The 17,573-nt window shown below is 43.0% G+C and overlaps 1 protein-coding gene across 4 annotated transcripts in view; it reads left to right on the top strand.

Moving 5' to 3' along the window:
* The window catches only part of TEAD1 (TEA domain transcription factor 1), a 157,548-nt gene that overhangs the window by 28,722 nt on the left and 111,253 nt on the right, over window positions 1-17,573 (top strand). The window lies entirely within an intron of this gene.

Genomic DNA, 17,573 nt, shown 5'->3' with positions numbered 1-17,573 from the left:
AGAGATGGAAGCTCGCTCAGTTTAAGATGTCTGAATTTCCTTCTGTTTCTTTCCTAATTGTAGATTTTTCTCCTCTGATTGTGTAGCTAGGGAGTGGGAGGTTGATTAAATTTAATTCCGATTTATCTGAGTTCAGTCATGTTATCTCTTAAAATGTGTCTCTAAAGGTTAACAGTCCTTTGGCATTTTCATCTCTGCTTTCCTACCCTGAAGGAAAACTTAGTGGCTTGCATGTCTAGGAAGTCGAAGATAGCTGGTTGTATTTTTCCATATCTACAAAGTGATATTATATCTGGATTCATATCTGCTCCTGGAAAAATTTTTAGGCTTAATGTTTAATTTCCATACGCTTAAAAGGGAAAGTTGTTAAATCCCAAGGGTTTCATTTCGCTTTGCCTCCAGGCAGCCTTTCAGTCAAGGGAAGGTCCAAAGTGCTGCACAACCAACCCCGTTTTGTGCTTTGCTTCCTGCCCCACGCAGTGTGGAATAAAAGCTCGGGACAAAAGGGAGCCTTGAGGGTGCACGTGGTGCCTTTGTGGTGAGGCCGAGGGGGACGGTGAGGGATGCACGTGGGGATGCTGGTGCTGCCCACACCGGCCCTGCAAGGTCCCCATTGTGGCTCTGCCTGGGGCTTGCTGGGCAAAGTCTCCTTCGTGACCCTCTACTGCAGTCAAGCAGTAGCAAGCCTCAGTAGTCCCACCACCTCTGAGCTTCCAGTAAGTAAAATTAACTACTGAAACTCTACCTTGGGACTTGATACCCCAATATCTCCATCAGAGGCAACTTGGGGCTTCACCCTGTAGTGGACTGTGCTTTCCCAGTCTGTGAGTTTTGCAAAAATACCAGACATCTGTAACATATTTTGAATAGATATTTACTAGTAAATATCTACTTCTTTCACCTGAAAAGAAAGAAAAGGCAAGTGAACTGATTTTGGGGGTGTGCTTTTTTTCTGTCCCAGATGGGAGGATCTGGTTTCCTTCATGATGATTTTTTTTTAAAGTAAAATTCCAGCAGTCTTCTATAAGAAGACAAAATATTTCTGGAATGCAACACCTGCACAAAGAAAATGAATTACCATGTGCCAAAATCCTTCAGTAGATGCTGTGTTGTGTGGGTAACTTGACAAAAGTTTTGCAGCAAACCATAAACATCTGCAAAACATTTGAAAATCTGGCCCAGACTTGGGGCTGCTTGAATTCTATGGCATTTGTAATAATTTACTGTTCCACAATATGTAATTATTTGTGTGCACCTTAGGACTAATTTTCTTGGCAAGAGTAGAAAAAGGTCTGTTTTATTAAAGATGTAAGAATGATATTCTTTACCTGTGGAACTCCAGGATCCATGCTTATCTTTTACCTCTGTAATGCATTTACTTGTCCCTGTACACTTGTCTGTGCAGCATGGTTAGAAATGGGAAAGGGGCAACAGGTCCAGTCCAAACTGTAGATATATGTTGCTTTTTTTTTTTTTTCCTTGGGGAAGCACTGAGAGGATTGAAGTCATTCAGCTAGCTTGTTCAGCTGAGCTGAACTTTGAAAAAAACACACCATGTGTGCTTTTAGTGAACTCTGGGCCTAATCCTAAATCTTCTGAGTTCAGTGACAGGTTAGAGTGTCCAAGGAGTGAATCATCGGCTGTGCACTATCCACGCTGTGGGTCCTCCTCGGCCCACTCGTGTGAATAATTACCTACAGTCTCATGCAGGGGTTTCAACTGGGGCAGGTTCAGCCATGCACAGAGCAAAGAGACCAAAAGAGTCTCTTTTTTTTTTTTTTTTTTGGCACTTTTCTTCTGGGGGAACACCCAGATAGGTGGTTTCATCACGCAGTTCTTGCCTGCCCCAGCTTCCCGAAATGCTCGGTATCTGTGCTCGTTGCCAGATTTCTAAAGACCTCAGCTTCCTGGAAGGCACCTAAATAAGGGTCAGATTTTGAAAAGAGCTTAGCACCCAGCCTGCCCAGCTTTTCAGAAAATCTGGCACCAAGACTCGGAGCTGAGCCTCTGTGGAGATGCTGGGAAGAACGCTGCCTTCCCACACGCCGCGCCGGCATAGTGCGGTTCGCTTTACAGGGCTCACAAAACATTGTTAAAGAGAACAAATAGCAACAGGGAAAAGAACCCCCCCCACACACACACACTCTGTTTTAACAGATCCTGGGAGGACAGGGCGGAGGGGGAGAGGGTCTCCTTTCCCTTTTTAAAGATTCAGTTCAGGCATTGTCAAAAGAAATAAATAAAGCAACATCATTTAAAAGCTTTCGGAACAATAGTCTCTTCCACTTCCCTTCCTCATTGTGGAGCCCTGGGCCCAGCTTTTGTTTATTTTGTACTGCCAGGCTCATGGTGCCGGATTGGTCGGTGTCTGATTTCATTCCTATGGGTGATGTCAAAAGCTGACCCAGAAGTTCTCGGCAAGTTTGCTTTTAGCTTTCAGTTGTTGTTTTTGTGCGTGTATCCGTGTGCACAAGAGTACTTTTCAGTCCTAGGAGGATTCTGTTACAGGCTGAATATTATTCAGCTGCAAAACTAATAAGGAATAGTATTTGTGTCAGGAACTGCACGGCTTGTTTCCTACAAATACTAGGAATAGCAAGCAATTCAGGCACTGTGAAATTATGGAAGTTGTAATTAATATTAATGACAGTTCTGGTGTTACTCTGGGACGTAAAAGGAAATTCACAATCTGTATGAGAATTTCCTAACACATAACTGAAAACTGGGATGATTTCACATTCATATTTAACACTACTACTGATTTTCTTTTTATAGAAATATAATGCTGTAATGCTAATCTTTTTTTTACTATTGTTTTTATTGGTTGTCAAACTGACAATTTAAATATCAGTTTCTCACAGAGGTGTGCATGCCACTGACAACAATATTCCATGTTTGTTTTTATAGAAAAATAAGCTGTGTTTAAGGGGGGGGGCGTTGTGTGCTCTATCTGCAAATATTCCTATCTTTGTTAAACTTTGTTTTCCATTTCTCTGGCCTTAACACTTGGGTATTTTTCCTTCAGCAGCCTCTGACCCTCTCCTGTGTTTCTTTTTGTTAGATAAGTAAAAGATGAGCATTACTTTATAAGGACATAGTTTCATACCCTTGTCCTCTCTAAGAGTACAGTCAAGTTGCTTGTATAAACATGAACAGTTTTGCTTACTTTTCAGTTTATTCGAATGCCAGTGTGAGGTTCTTGAGTTGTGTGTGTCCCCACTCAGCCCCAGTCTTGTCACCTCCTCATCCCCTTGCCTCTAGGGAACTGCTTTGTACAACATCTTACACACATGCAGTAGTAGTAGTAGTAGTATGTAACTAGCTCCTTGGGGAGGCTGTATTGATGCTTCCTATTTCATGAGAAAGTGTGTTTATCCTCTCCCATTACAGAAAATACTATGTTATGGTCTCTGGGAGACTGTTGTCAAACTGCCTTCTCTGTCTCTCTCTCTCTCTCTCTCTCTCTCTCTCTATATTTATATATGTATATGGCCTTGACAAAGTTTCGTTATTTTGTCAGATTTCACAGCAAAATATGTTGATCAGAATTCTATTTAAAGCAAATGAAACATCCCTCCAGCTCTGCAATACTGCATCCAGCAAAACATCCCTTGTTTTCCTGCCCATGGTCTTTTTTTTTTTTTTTTGAATTGTGAAGGCAAACAGAATTCTTGCCCTGAGTTTGCTTGGAGGCAGGACACTTGGAGAAATTTGGAGGCCTCAGGAATAGTCCAGTATAAAGAAGCAAAGTACTTTTCACCTAAAGATAACTCACTGCACAGATTCAAGCATGTTATTTCAGTGCCTGCAGCTTCTGTTCATGGTCATGAGGGATGCCATCCATTTAGGGAAAGCTGCACCAAGCCCACCAAAGCATCCAAGGGCTGAGATTTCAGAAGCTGGCCACATTGTGTCCTTGTTGGGTCTCCTTTCCCCTGGTTGGGAGCAGCTTGCATCCAGGGCCCAGGGATGGCCTTGCTGCTCACCCTGGTGCCTGCCTGGCCCAGCTCCAGCTGCATCCCAGCTCTGCCTCCCAGGTGCTCTGTTGTTTTATGAGTGGCTACTTTTAGGGACAGCCTCCCTCATCATCCCTTTCTTTCCCTGAGCAAACACTGCAGTACAAGGGACATAAGCTTTATGAAGAATTTGTTAGCTGATGGTGCCCCCGACTCTGCTGGAAATGTTAAGAAGGAAAAATGATTTTTATCTGCACTCTGAATCTGTTTTAAATACTGCACTTTTTATGATTTCCATATGATTCTTGGGGATTTTAACATCAAAAGACCCAGATTATCCTAATTGGTGTAAGAGGTTGGAAAGGTTTTCTTCATGCTGAACTTAAATAGGGTTCCTGCTTGGCTGCTTTTGCACTGACTTAGTCCTTTTGTGACATGAAAGCCAACTGCAGCCAAGCAGATTCCCTCTTTTTTCTTGTTTAATAAACTGAAATAACCATACTGTTAAGTATTAAAATGCAGAAGCATCATGCATTTTTAAAGCTTCCAGAAATAGCCTACAACGCACTGCAGAAATTAGTGAAGCCATACATGTAATAAAAAACATTTGGTAATGGACTCTGGATCAGTTAGTAAGCTGATTTACTGCCTGCCCTGTGTTTTCTCTCCCCTCCATAAACTATCATTTACAGATAGTAACAGCGAGGATTTTTTTTGGAAACTTTTTTTTTGAGGAGGGAGGAAAACCCCTTAGATTTGAACAGCGCGAGTAAATAGCTTTGTACGGCTTTGCTCCCGGTGATTACTTTCCCTGTTTAGCAGAAAAAACCAGCCTTTTTTTGTTGACGGTAGTTTTCCTACGGAGAAGGATCACGCCTGGGTCGCTGCTCCCGTACAATGGGCGTATCTTCCCCGCACAGATGGCTCGGCTCGGGTTGGTACCTGGCCCGGGCTCAACCCCCGCCCGGTGCCGGGAGCGCTCCCGCTGCAGAGCCCTGCCAGCCCCTCGCCCCCTCCCTGGGCTTCAGAGCCAGGCTCTGGAGGTGCACCCTGTGCTGTGGGATGTGCTGTGCTGGCAGAACGTCCCCTGCTCCTGGGGGAAGAACAAAACAGATGGGAGAAGGGTCCAGCTTTGCTGCACCTCTCCGTGGTTTTGGCTCCGTGGATTTGCGCCTCGAACAGCGTGTACTCCTTCCTCTGTGAAGTGGATTAGAAATCTCCCCTCCCCCTCTGATAGTTCGATGTCTGGGCATAAATGTCCATTTGAGAGGTCATAATTTCTGTTTACTTCCTGGTGAATTATTGGGTAAACACTTGAGGTAAAAGTATGCTCTGCTGTTCCAGCAGTTGCCAAGAGTCTAAGACACAGATTTTTCCCCTTACTCCCTTTTTACCCTCTGCCACGCTTGCTGAAGGCAGTTTCAGTAAACTTTGTTTAGCCTGCTCACTACTGGCAACACCCTCTTGAAAACATGGGCACCAGAACTTGTTTTGGGACTGAAAAATTTGCTTTGCTCCCAGTATATTTCTTCGTGGTTTTGAATAAATTTTTAAGCAAAAGAATAGAAGACAAAAAAAAAGAAGCTGAGGGGGAGACATAAGGGGCATCTGTGCACACAGGTTAGATTTTCAGCATTTAACTAACTACTTGCTTTGTTGTACTGTAGCTTCTAAACTATCTCTGTAAAACATTTACTTGTTTGGCTTTAATCGCACCCTTCCCTAAATGTTTGCTTTGCACATGAAACAAAGCCATCCTTAAGACTGCAATGAAACCATTAGTTAGTGTTCATTAAAAAAAAAAAAGAAGCAACAGCCAAAATTAAGTTAAACATTCAAACATCAATCAAGAATTAGAATAATAGCAGAGTTTCTAATGTGGAGATCTCAGTCTAAATCTTAAATACAATCTGCAATGTTCTCTGCAGGTTTTAACTGATTTTGGCTTCTGTGACCACAGGTCTGAGGTCACAGCAAACTCCTGATGTGTCTAACAAGTGACAGTTTCTATTATCTGCATAGTATGCTTTTTATTTCTGATCTCCATCTCACTGTGTGTAGTTACTGGACTATTTCTGCAGTTATCTAGGTGTTTACTTTCATATTTGAAACTGGCTTTTTCCTTCCCGGTCCTTCCCGGGAAAGTAAATCATTGAAAGGAAAAGAGTACCAAAGAGACATAGATAATTTATATAGCAGAAAAAGAAGAAAAATAATAATAAAAAAATAAAATAGAAACCTACAGAGTCCTTTATGCAACAACAATCCTCAAGAATGGAAAAAAGAATGGAGTGGAAAAGCAATTGGAATTTATGTGGAACTCTCAGTGGGCTCATAGACACAGATAAAGATTCAGTGCTAAATGCCTGGAAAGAACATTTCCTAATTTTTGCCCAAAGAATTGTTGTTTGCAGAACTTATGACATTAAAATGGTGAGAAAAAGACTCTAGAAAGTTGAAAAAGAAGATACAGGGAAGCAGATACTCTGATTTTGGCATATTTTTTCTATAGAGAAAGGTTTTCACTTAATGGTGAAAACTGTGTGCACAGTTCCAAGTCCCTGGGAAAGAAATCTGGAAGTTTTACTGTGAGACAGAAAAGACTGACACAATTTGAGAACTCTTAGTGAGCTTATAAAGCATGCCTGGGAAAGTCCCTCATGCAAATCATTCATAATCACGTTCGTCCAATTGTAAAAGCCAAACTCCCTGAAAATAGGAGCAACTTTGTTGGAATAGGATGCAGAAATTAAACATTCTGTGCTCCACTGTGAGTATGAAGTCACAGACAAGATCTGACACTTTCTTCACTTTGCAAGATTAAACTCATATTTTCCAGCTGTGCGTGAACGTCTGTATGTATTTGTTTTTCCTTTGTTCCTTAATATTCCTGTGGAATCAGACCACATATTAAGGAAGACTTTTGTGTGTTGCCAGTGCTGTGTGTGCCTCGATAGCTGTGTCCCAGGTTAAGTGGGGGTGTGGGGTCCCCGATACTAAGGCCGTCCTTAGGGGGTATTGTGTCTGTCTTGGGCTGCCTTTCAGACGTGTCAGATCAGCTGTAGAATTCACACTGAAACGGGTAGGAATCATTAAGGATCAGCTTTCCCTGACCCAAAACACCTAGTGACAGGCATCTCAGGTCCAGATTCTTCCACTGTTGATGCTGTTAGTCCTGACTCGTAGTCCTTTAGAAGCTTCATTACCTGAGTGAGAAGAGAGAGGAGGGCCAGGCGTGTGCTACTGCAAGCCAAGGTGCCCTTCCCCTACTTGGAATACGCTGAAAGCCTGAGAAAGCCAGAGGGGAAGGTTTTTTGCCAGCTCCTAACTGATGTAGTGGAGGGTGCAGGGCAACAAGAAACCATTTGTGGCTTCCTTAATCTGCATCACCAAGTCCTACCGTGCAGCTCTGCTTTATGGTTTTGGTGAGAAATCCCTCTGAGCTCACAGCTGCTGGAGCGAAGTTATGCTGCCTCTGGATCAGTCCTGGTGATGGGCTGGACTGCCAGGAGCTGCCCTGTGTGTCACAGCAGAGGCAGGAGCCCCCTCCCACAATCTAGTTCATAATTACACTGTGGGAGACAGAAAGCACCCTCTTTGTCTCTCAGATTTCACCCTGTTTCTGGTACTGATTTGCTGGGCAGCCAGCTTTGGAGTCACCAGCACCCATGTACCCACTGCCCTCTTCCTTATCCTGCTAGACTATCAGAAATCATTTGAAGAAAGACGAAGATTAAAAGATGGCTTGAGGATTTTTTCAAAATATACTATAAATTTACTATAGTAAATCTCAAGCCTTTCTCAGATCTGCTTTCTGCATCGGTTATCTAACCCTGATGCTGCCTGGGAGGAGGGACCTGTAATTCAAATTATTATGCTGTGTTCCAAGGGTATAAACATTTTTTATCTTTGTGGTATCTCGGAAGGAGTGTACTCTGGACATGCAGCTACCTCCTCCTCAAATTTCTTATTTACCTGATCCATGGGGGTTTCTCTGAGGGAGAATCATAGAAGGATACTCAAAAGTGTTCAGAGTTTCTGCAGTCTCTGAACATCATTCTTATGAGTCTGGCTGGGGTTAAGAACATTGCTTTTTAGGAAGAAGTCTGAAATACAGTGTGTTTTTCCCTGAGTTGTCATTTTTTGTGGCCGTGGCATAAAGAAGGTTGCAGAATATCTATAAGACACAGAGACTATTTTTGACTCTACTGAATCCGAGAAGATTAATTGTCCAATTCTGCCCTAAGTAAATTTTTTCTTTTTTTCAGTAGCAAAATGGTTTTCAGACCCTTCTTGTGAAATGGATCCCGCATTTTTACTATTACTTTAGAACAATAGCTCGGCTCCCCATTTGGAATCCATGACAGCAAGCCTGAGTGTGAAGAGCCAACCCTCCATGCATGCAGAGGGCTGAGCCCAGGAAGGTGCTGTGCTCCAGCCTGTGTGAACACCAAACTCCTCTCCACCTACATCTGCAGTGTGGGAAGTCAGGACTCCTGAGGAGACCTGCAGATCTTCCTGTATGAACCTCTGTCTGTTTGAGAATAGAGAATGATGACCAGAAAGAATTTGGTTCCTACAGTGTGGCTTAGCTGGCATAGATGTGTTGCAGCTGTACTTTTCCTGGAGAGAGAGAGATCTCTTCTGGCAACATGTGATTTAGAGGGCTCTCACTGCATGGGGAAGGGTCAGAGGAGCCTTAGGTGTCTTAGCTGTGGAAAGCAGACAAAGGTAGCCTGGGGAGGCCCTGGAAATGTGGGAGCCATAAAGACCTTTGCTCCTGTTCTGTGAGTTGTTTGTGAAGTTGCTAGTGGGAACAGAATGATTTTTAAGCCCAGGACTCTTAGCTGATGTGGTGCAATGAATAACCCTTCTTCTACATGGACATGGCTGGTAATCAGTAGCTTGCTAGGTACTTCTGGCTTCCTAAAGCAGAGGCATGCACTTGTGGGAGTCTGAACTGTACATGCCCATTTTTTGCCAAATCTGGGAAGTGGTGCCTGTGATTCTGTACCTCACATTAGCAAACTGAGTTCTTGTCCTGGAGGGGTTTTGAGTCCCCTGTGATACGAGTTGGCTTCAGTGGAACATGTGGTGCTTGGCACCTCCTGCACTTGTGGGTCAGTTGTTTGCGAACAAAGGCGAGCATGAGGTTCTGCACAAGAGGTCGTCCTGGGGCCCTGGGAAGGGCTCAGCAAGTCACCAGTCCTACAGGACAGTCTGCAGAGTTCAGAGCCCAGATCTTATTGTAAAGCAGTAGGAAATGCAGCAGATGAAGTCTCAGCATGACATTAATCTCTTATATCTAAAGCACAGCTGGTAGGTCTCTGGTGCTCTTCAGTACTGAGCTATGGCCTCCAAGAGGGCTGAATGCAAAAACATCCTGCTCAGGCCACCCCAGTGAGAGGAGAGCTGTGTTTGCCACCTAGGGTGCAAAGTTCAGTTGTGCTCTAGGAGATAGAGGGCTCCTTGCTCACTTGAACCCAGTACTAAAGCTACAGCCTCAGGGCTTCTCTGTGGAGTATTAGCCTATTCCCTAATGTTTGGGCTTTCCATGGAAGCTGTTCCCCCACGTACTGTGGTTACCTCAGCTCAGCCCCCAGTGCTCTCCTACATGATGGCTGCTGAGGGGGTCCTCAAATGGCAGTGTGCAGCTCACACCCAGCTGCACAGAGCTTGGTGCCTCTCATATGGGTCTGCAGACTGTGCTAACAGAGCAAGGGTGGGTGCAAAGTTTCAACATATGTAAAACAGATAAGGCCATGGTGTCCTGGTGAATGTCCACTATAGTCCTCAGGTAGACAAAATTTATCAGCTATGACCTCAAAATCCTTTTTTTGTAGACATCTATAACTGTGACTTTTATCACCTCATAGCTGATTAATAAGAAGTTACACAGGCAGCTAATTTATGGTGGACTTAGGAATGAAACCTAAAAGTTGAGGAAGTGCAAAATGCCATCAGATGCATGTTCTGGGCTTAATTCATATTAAGTCCTTTGGTGAACAGATGTAGATTTAAATACATGCTTACATGTAAGCGTGAGTGTGACTTACTTGAACAAAACTAAATTTCCCATTTGCTTCCTGCAAAATCTCCATGGAGGTGGTCGTCCATAAAGCCCTAAATCTTCTGTGACCTTGGTTATCTGTCTTGGAAGTGGCCACTCACTATATAAGACTGACTGGGATATGTCTGCAGCCTAGCCTGTGGTACATGATATAATGCGTAATTGTTTCTATCTGGTTAAAAATTGTTACCTGAGTTAAATTTCCTGATGAAAAGCAGAACAGCTCATAATGTTTGCCCTCCATCTGCTGTCATTTATAATTAGACTGTAAACTCCTCAGAGCAAGAATTTGCTGCCCTTCTGTGCACCTCTAGTGCCAAACACACTGGGGTCTTGATATTAGTTGAGTTGCCATTAATAATAAATAGAGAGTAAAAGGAGAATGTGTAAATGCATTCAAACGTGTAGTGAGGCTTTTAAGTATAATTGTTATCGCTGCAAATCTCTGTGTGGTTGGCAGCTGGGCTGCCCTGGAAGTGCAGTGTCCCTGTAATTGAAGTCTGCACACTTTTCTGGTCCGTCAGAGCCTGCCTCTGATGGGCAGTGTCTGGAATATCCATAAGGAAGGACCCAGAGCAGGGCTGCTCGGCAGTAAAGACAAGCCAGTTTGCCTTCAGCTCCTTTTCCGAGAGACTTAAGGATGCTCAAGCTCATTACATTAGGATATGGCTCAAGGTTAAGTAACTTTTCAGTAATTAATACATAAACACAGGACTACAGTTTCATCCTGGGCTCTGCCCTTTTGAATCCCTGTGTAACACTATGGGAGAGAAGCTCTCTGCTGGATGGGACATGGCACCCAGGTCTCCTTCACAGCCGTAGTGCTGTGGAGGCGTCTTGCAGGGGAAGGAGCTGAGAGCAGGCTCCCTCAGTTTTCATCATTGTTTTTACCTGTTAATTTCATTTTGTTGGCCCTCAGTGTTCGCTTGTTCTCTGCTTTGTTTAGATCTGGTTTTCATTATTTATTTGGATTGGTTTGTATTTTGGATCATATCTGTGCTACTAAGGTTTTCTGGTGCCAGTTTTAACAGCAGCAGTGCCGATTTTGAGAGAGGAATATTTGGGGCTATATTTATGTAACTCCAGCAATTACTGCTTACAGTGGCTAGTGCTGTAAATACTGGAGATGGGTAAATTCCTTAGAAGCTCTGGGAGAGTTATTGTTGTGCTGTAGTGACTACTGATGGTGGAATCCAAACTGAGAATTTTTTAGCTTTTCCAGATTTGAACCTCAGGTTGTTTCCCCCACCCCCTGGTAAAGTGTACCCTTCAGTTCTGGACATTGTATTCTTGCTGTGAGAGTTTTTTAATTTCATATATCCAGAAAATTTGTGTTTTAGTTTGGATCAGCTGCAGGAAGAGGTGAAAAAGTGTGGAGAGCAAGAATCATTTGGTAGGCACAGCTGTGAAACAGAAATAAATCAAGGTGGCAGAAAGGTGGGCTAGAGAAGGAATGAAAATTGAAGAGTTTCTTACTGTAAATCCACATGGTTAGTAAATCCAACCATCAAATTGCAGCTGCAGTGTCAGAAAATTTGAATTACATTCCATTTTAAGAAGAAAAGTGTATTAATAAAACAGTGTGCAATACATCTTCCATGCGTAGCAGAAATAAAACCACTTTTGAGCTCTGACTACAAATGTATTCATTGTAAAATAACACTCTTGTTGATCTAAAATCTCATGCACTTATCTGCTGTCATATCTATCTGTGGTGCAGTGACATTAAGCCAGGAAATGCTGTTCAAAAAATAATTCACATGTGAAAAATAAAAGTCCTTGGCTCTAAGTCACAGTGTTTCTCTATCAAGAGCCAAACTTGCTTCTACTGTAATGTTCATCAGCATTTTTTTAGTACTTTCAAATAAAATTTAAGAAATGTCATTTGAGGAAAGCAACAGCTATTCTGAGGAAGGAAGCCAAAATACTTTCTTTTCTCTGGGTCACTTACTGGCTCATTCCCTTTCTGGGTCATTCTTTTTTGCCTGGGTCACTTTCTCCTTCTAATTCATGTTCATTTAATGATAATAACTCAAATAATCAAATGGAATGTATTTGTCTAGGATTTCCAAGGATTTGACTAGCAGTAAGTCGAAAAAGGCTTGTTTGGTTTTGAGGGCACTGGAACGCAACCTGATTGAGCTCAGTGAGCAGGATATGACAAATGGTAAAGCACAGGAAGGTTTAAAGAATCATACAGCAAGTCAGTGGCTAAGTAGGAGAAGAACCAAGGGCACTCTAATGCTTTTCTTGAAGTGTTAGATTCACTAGAAACACCACTAGATACTTAAAGATTCATGGTCCGATCTCCTGTAGACTTGCCATTCTGACATTTGCTTTTCATGCAAGTCAGACATTGTTCTAGCTTAAAAAGAGGCCTACCCTTCAAGGACTGAAAAGCCTGCAACCTGGAATTTAAAAAGAAAAAAGCCCAGGGTTTTAATGGTGTTTTGTGGTGGTGAATTAAATTGTGAAACTTGAAGTCTCAGCTATCAACATGAAGCCACCCTTAGCCTCTAACTGGAAACATCCTGGAGAAGCCATGCTACAAGTGTTCAGTTTTTCCTACAATAAAAGCATCCATTGAGTTAAAGGAACATTTGTGCACAGACATTATGAAAAACAGAGGTAATTTCAGAGAGCTAATGTGATTTAAGATAATTTAAAAGTATAAATAATTGAGGCTATTTGTCTTTTTCTGAGCTTGACTAAATATTTTATATAGGACTGCGTGCGTGCATGAGCATTAACTGTTCTTCATAAACAGATTTTGGTACTGTCTAACCTTCAGATACTAAATAATACTTGTGTTAGAGGCATTGTATTTACAGCAGAAATTGCAACTATTGGCTGGTTTTAGTGAGGTCCTCTTGACCACTGTGGGCAGAGGCACTTATCTTTTGTCATTTGAAAACACCGTTGGCATTTTATTGTATATTCTCCTTTCCTTGGGGATTCTGTGGAATGTAATACGTTTTCATATTACTACAAAACTATCTCGTTGAGACCCCCAGTTAGGATGGCAAAACTGTATCAAAAACTTTGAAAAAACCACCTTCTATCTCCTTCAGAGACCTTGCAGGCTAAATAACAGCATTGTCCTGGGAAGGTGTTTCTGCCCACACTGGTCAGAGAACCGAGCTGGACTCTGCAGTGTTTGAGCCATTTCAGGAGCAGTACATGCAATGTGTGGCTGACACAACTGCTCCAGTCTGCTGGAACCTCATCAGACCAAAGGAGAAAACATACAGGGGAATTAGTTACAGTAGCCAGTTCCCCCCTGAAATCAGTCTTGCAAGGGTACCCTCCCCTTTTGTGACCCTCCTGTCACACGGAGGAGATTGACAGACAGAGAAGAAGTGGAAGGTCCTGACTGAAACAGGATAAAGGGACAACATATGTCCATGTGTTTGCTCTGTTTCTGTAACAAATTCAATGGGTTTTCCTCATTGCTTCGGAAAGGCTCCTTTCTGTAAGGATTTCTGTTGGTGCTCACTTCCCATCCCACCCCCTCTTCCACATGTGGCAGGGACAGATGTCAGTCCCCAGCATGAGCGAACAGACAGCAGCAAATCCCCAGCACAGACCTCCATGTCCAGTGCTCCCCTCCCAAGAAGCGGCTCCGGCTGCGGTGCAGCAGAGGGGTGACTCAGGAGGGGGAGGATGGCTGGGGTTTGCTAAGCTTAGGCATGGACCTGCTCCCACACAGCAGCTTGTGAGAGGGGGCACTTGGGCCTGGAGTTGGAGCTGGAAATAAGAAGTGAGGTCTTGGACAGGGGAACTGTCCTTTGGGCAGATGGAGAGGCAGGTGATGATTGCCCGTGGAACTGTGAATGGTGAGCACAGGGGAGGAAGGGGTGCTGTGGCAGAAATGAGTGTGCTGTGAAATTGCTACTTTTGTTAAATTCAAGATTTCTAAAGCCCAGGAGAATTATCAGGATTAGTTCCTAGGCTTGTATTTTTTGTTTGGGTTTTTAATGTTTTGTTTTCTGCTGCCTGAACCGCACCATCTCTTCTTTAGCTCTGCCAGCGTCCAGTGAATTCACAATTCTAATGGTTGCCAGCAAAGTTATTTTTGTGGAAAATTGACACCTCCTGAAGCAGGATTAAACTACAGTGAACAAGGAGTTGAAATAGACTGGAAATATAAGTCAGAGCTTAAGACAGAAATTACTTCCTCAACAGGCGATAACTACAAGAGAAGTGCAGAATAACTGCATAACTATTATATTGAGTTCTGAAAATGCTATAGCTAGTCATTGTAGGGTTTACTTGTGTCCAGCAATTAAAGATTGCCACAGTTTGGGATTGTTTCAGAATCTCAGCAGGAGAGCGTTTTCTACTACTCCCTTGTAGAAGATGTAAGTCCTGCTGCATAAAAGCATCTTCAGTTCTCAGGGGAATCTTATATGAGATGTCAGAAATAAATTTTCCATTATGGACAATGTGCAAGCTGTAGATCTGCCATTATCTGTATGAGACAGTCATATGGACAAAGTGAGGCCACTGCCAATGCAGTCACCACCTGTGAAGGACAGGTGTTGGAGGCAAGAGTGAGATGGAAGAAAGAAGTTGGTGTATAAGTGCTGTATAAGTAACGCTCATTTCCTTACATAGAAGGCTTCCTTTGTAATAGATAAACAACTCAGACTTAAAATTTAATTTGGCAGGTAATTTGCCCATAACACTACTGCTAGCAGCTGGAAAACAGAATGAGTTAAAATATTTTTATTTGACAGCTACTGCATTTGCAAACAAACTTGTTGCTTTGATTTTTCTCTATACACAAAAACATGAGATGGGGTTTCCAGTGTTGGCATGCGATGAAGACACTAGACATGTTGTGACTAGTCTACATGGACCCCAAGTCCTATCTGATCTCACATGCTGATTTCTGAAATCTCTTTCTGTTTAGAGTTGGTGAGAACAAGGCCAGAAAACTGGGATCAAATCTCAGCCCTGCTGAGGACTGTGGCACTGTGATTTCACCCCTTCCTTTTTTTTTTTTTTTTGGTCTTGCAATTCTGTGTCCTATCATTGCAATTCTGTGTCCTATCACCAGAAAACCACAGCCTTTCCCAAAGTGAGCCTCCCAGTATTATCACTCCTCTGTTTCCAGGCTCCTTCAGGGTTGACAGGCAGGGCCTTTTTCCAGCCAAAACAATTGCTAATGGAGATGTGAGGAGCTTCATTAAAATTGGAGTGATTATTCATATGTATAAAATGGCTCTGTGTTGGCAGAATCAGAGCCCGGGGCGGTAGCTCAAGTAGTAACACCAAAGCAGAATAAAGCTGTTTTCTCCTGGTTTTGCCTGGTACAAAACCAGACATTCAGGTGAGCATGAGACATTCATAACAAGTCTGTAGCAACTCTAGAGGGATAGAGCTCACAGATAGTGTTTGGTAGTTTTTTAACTTGTAAAATGAATTTTAGCTACAATTTAGCTCTTTCCACAAATGTTTGAGAAAGTCTGTGTGTGCATGTGTGTGTGTGTGTGTGTGTGTTTGCTCTTGCATAAAGGAGTGTTTGTATAACATCTGCAAAGCAGAGAACAAGTGGGCTTGAGGGATAAAAGGTGCCAGTGCTGTATTCTGGGGGTGGCTTTGGCCAATTGAAGTTGCACTTTGTCCAAAACTTGCTTTTCTCCTGCTTCATAAAAGAAGGGTCCTTCTTCAGCTTAGAATGGGGAAAGGGTTAATCTTGTGGCTGTTTCCTGTTTAAACAAATGCACCTGAGTAAATGAACGAACCTTTTACTCTACTGTGCCTTCTTTGTACCTTTTTAACAGAATACTTAAATCATTATATAAAATATTTTTTATATCGGCAAAAGTTTTATGTTACATATGAACCAGTAAGACATTGGACCACCCTTCAAATAGCATTGGTTTTCCCTTTCCTGACTGAACTTACATAAAGTTGTTCAAGCAGGTGGTTTTCTGTCCCTTTTCCCACCTCACTCAGAGCTGTTAGAGTGAACACTGATGTTTTTGCAGCCATTGTGGAAAAAAAAACTTTCATCCTGAAAACAAGTTATTAAAAAAAAAAAAAAGAGAGAGAGAGAAAAATCTAATACTGGAGTACAAAAGCAGTTAGTCATATGCCAGGAATAGAATAGGAGAGCTATGAATGTGAAGGATTGCATCTGGTTTTGCACATGTCTGTGTGACATGGGAACTCCAATAAAATCAGGGAGGCTTAGGGAATTGGGGAAACAAACGAATTCAGAGCTACATCTAGACAGAATGACTTGCCAGGTCCATCATATGTGTGAGCAGTGGATCATATGTGGTCCCAGCAGGAAGCTAGTAACACACCAGAGATCAAGGATGTACCTAATTCTGGTATTTATAACACTTGGTATGTGGTATTAATAGTTCCAGCTTGGCTTCTGAGGTACAAAATTACTAGTCATGCTCAGTGGTGCTGTGGGAAACAGGGCAGTTACAGCAAACTACAAAGAAGTAGTTTGCACATGGGAAAGCCCATGTCTGTCTGCACATGGGAAAGCCATTGGCTGCATTTACATCATTCCCATAGCCCCAGGTAGATGGGACTGAAACAGTGGGAAAAACACGCAGTAGATGCAGAAGATGGATAGCTCCGAAGATATTCAGTGTGTTTGTGTCTGTATCCAGATCCAGATCCCAAAGCTATGTATATGGAGAGGTAGGGAGAGATGAACAGCACTGGAGCTGAAGGAGGGCCAGTGTCTGTTTTCTTAGGGCATTTATACTGTAATTAATAATGTGTGGAGTCACTGGGAAGGCACAGAGCCTCTGTGCAGAAGGAATCCCTGTCTCAGCTTCTACCGGGTGACTGAACTTAAGGCATTCAAGGAACAGACAGTTATTGCACGTAAGCAAGAACTGTATCTATTTTTGTGTCCCTTTTTCCAGTCTTGTACGTCAAAAAACCTATTGCCCTGACAGCCACATGTATTAGTTTTTGTTTTCTGTTTACATGTGTTGGCAGCAGAATGAATTATAGTGACCTGCCAAACACGTGCTCCATGAACACGGCCCAAGCAAAGCAGTGGCTGCAGATCTGGCCCTGAGGGACCTTCTGTGGCCTCCACGTACAGGCCTTGGGGTTGGGAAACGTTTCTTACAGACCTGCAGTGCAGTAGTTTGGGCACTGACATTTTCAGTGCCAAAGAACAGTTCTCTGGCAAGCCCAAACCATTTCACCCTCTCTGGGAGCGGAGCCTCCCCTCCCCTGTAAGGACAGACCCACCTTGGCCACCAACCATTCCTCTAAAAGGTGAATAATTGGCGATTGAGCGAAATATTAATAATCCCCACTTCACAACATATAGCAACTTTTGCCGTAGAAAAGCCACAGCTGGAGCACAGCTGGGGCAAGCACGGCATGGCATTACACTGGTAATAGATGCTGCCGTTGCCATTCACAAACCATGTCCCCGTTGGGTGACAGGAGGGGCACGGTCAGCTCCCGCTGCACAGCACAGCGGCTGGGTTGTTGCACAGTCTCTTCCTGCAGTGGCAGGAAGAATGGCTTCTCCTTCTGAGGGCTGGTAAATATTT

The sequence above is a fragment of the Chiroxiphia lanceolata genome, chromosome 6 (assembly GCF_009829145.1).
Source record: "Chiroxiphia lanceolata isolate bChiLan1 chromosome 6, bChiLan1.pri, whole genome shotgun sequence".
Classification (NCBI taxonomy): domain Eukaryota; kingdom Metazoa; phylum Chordata; class Aves; order Passeriformes; family Pipridae; genus Chiroxiphia; species Chiroxiphia lanceolata.
Note: the sequence above shows the minus strand (reverse complement) of the source record. Positions and strands in the feature narration are given on the sequence as shown.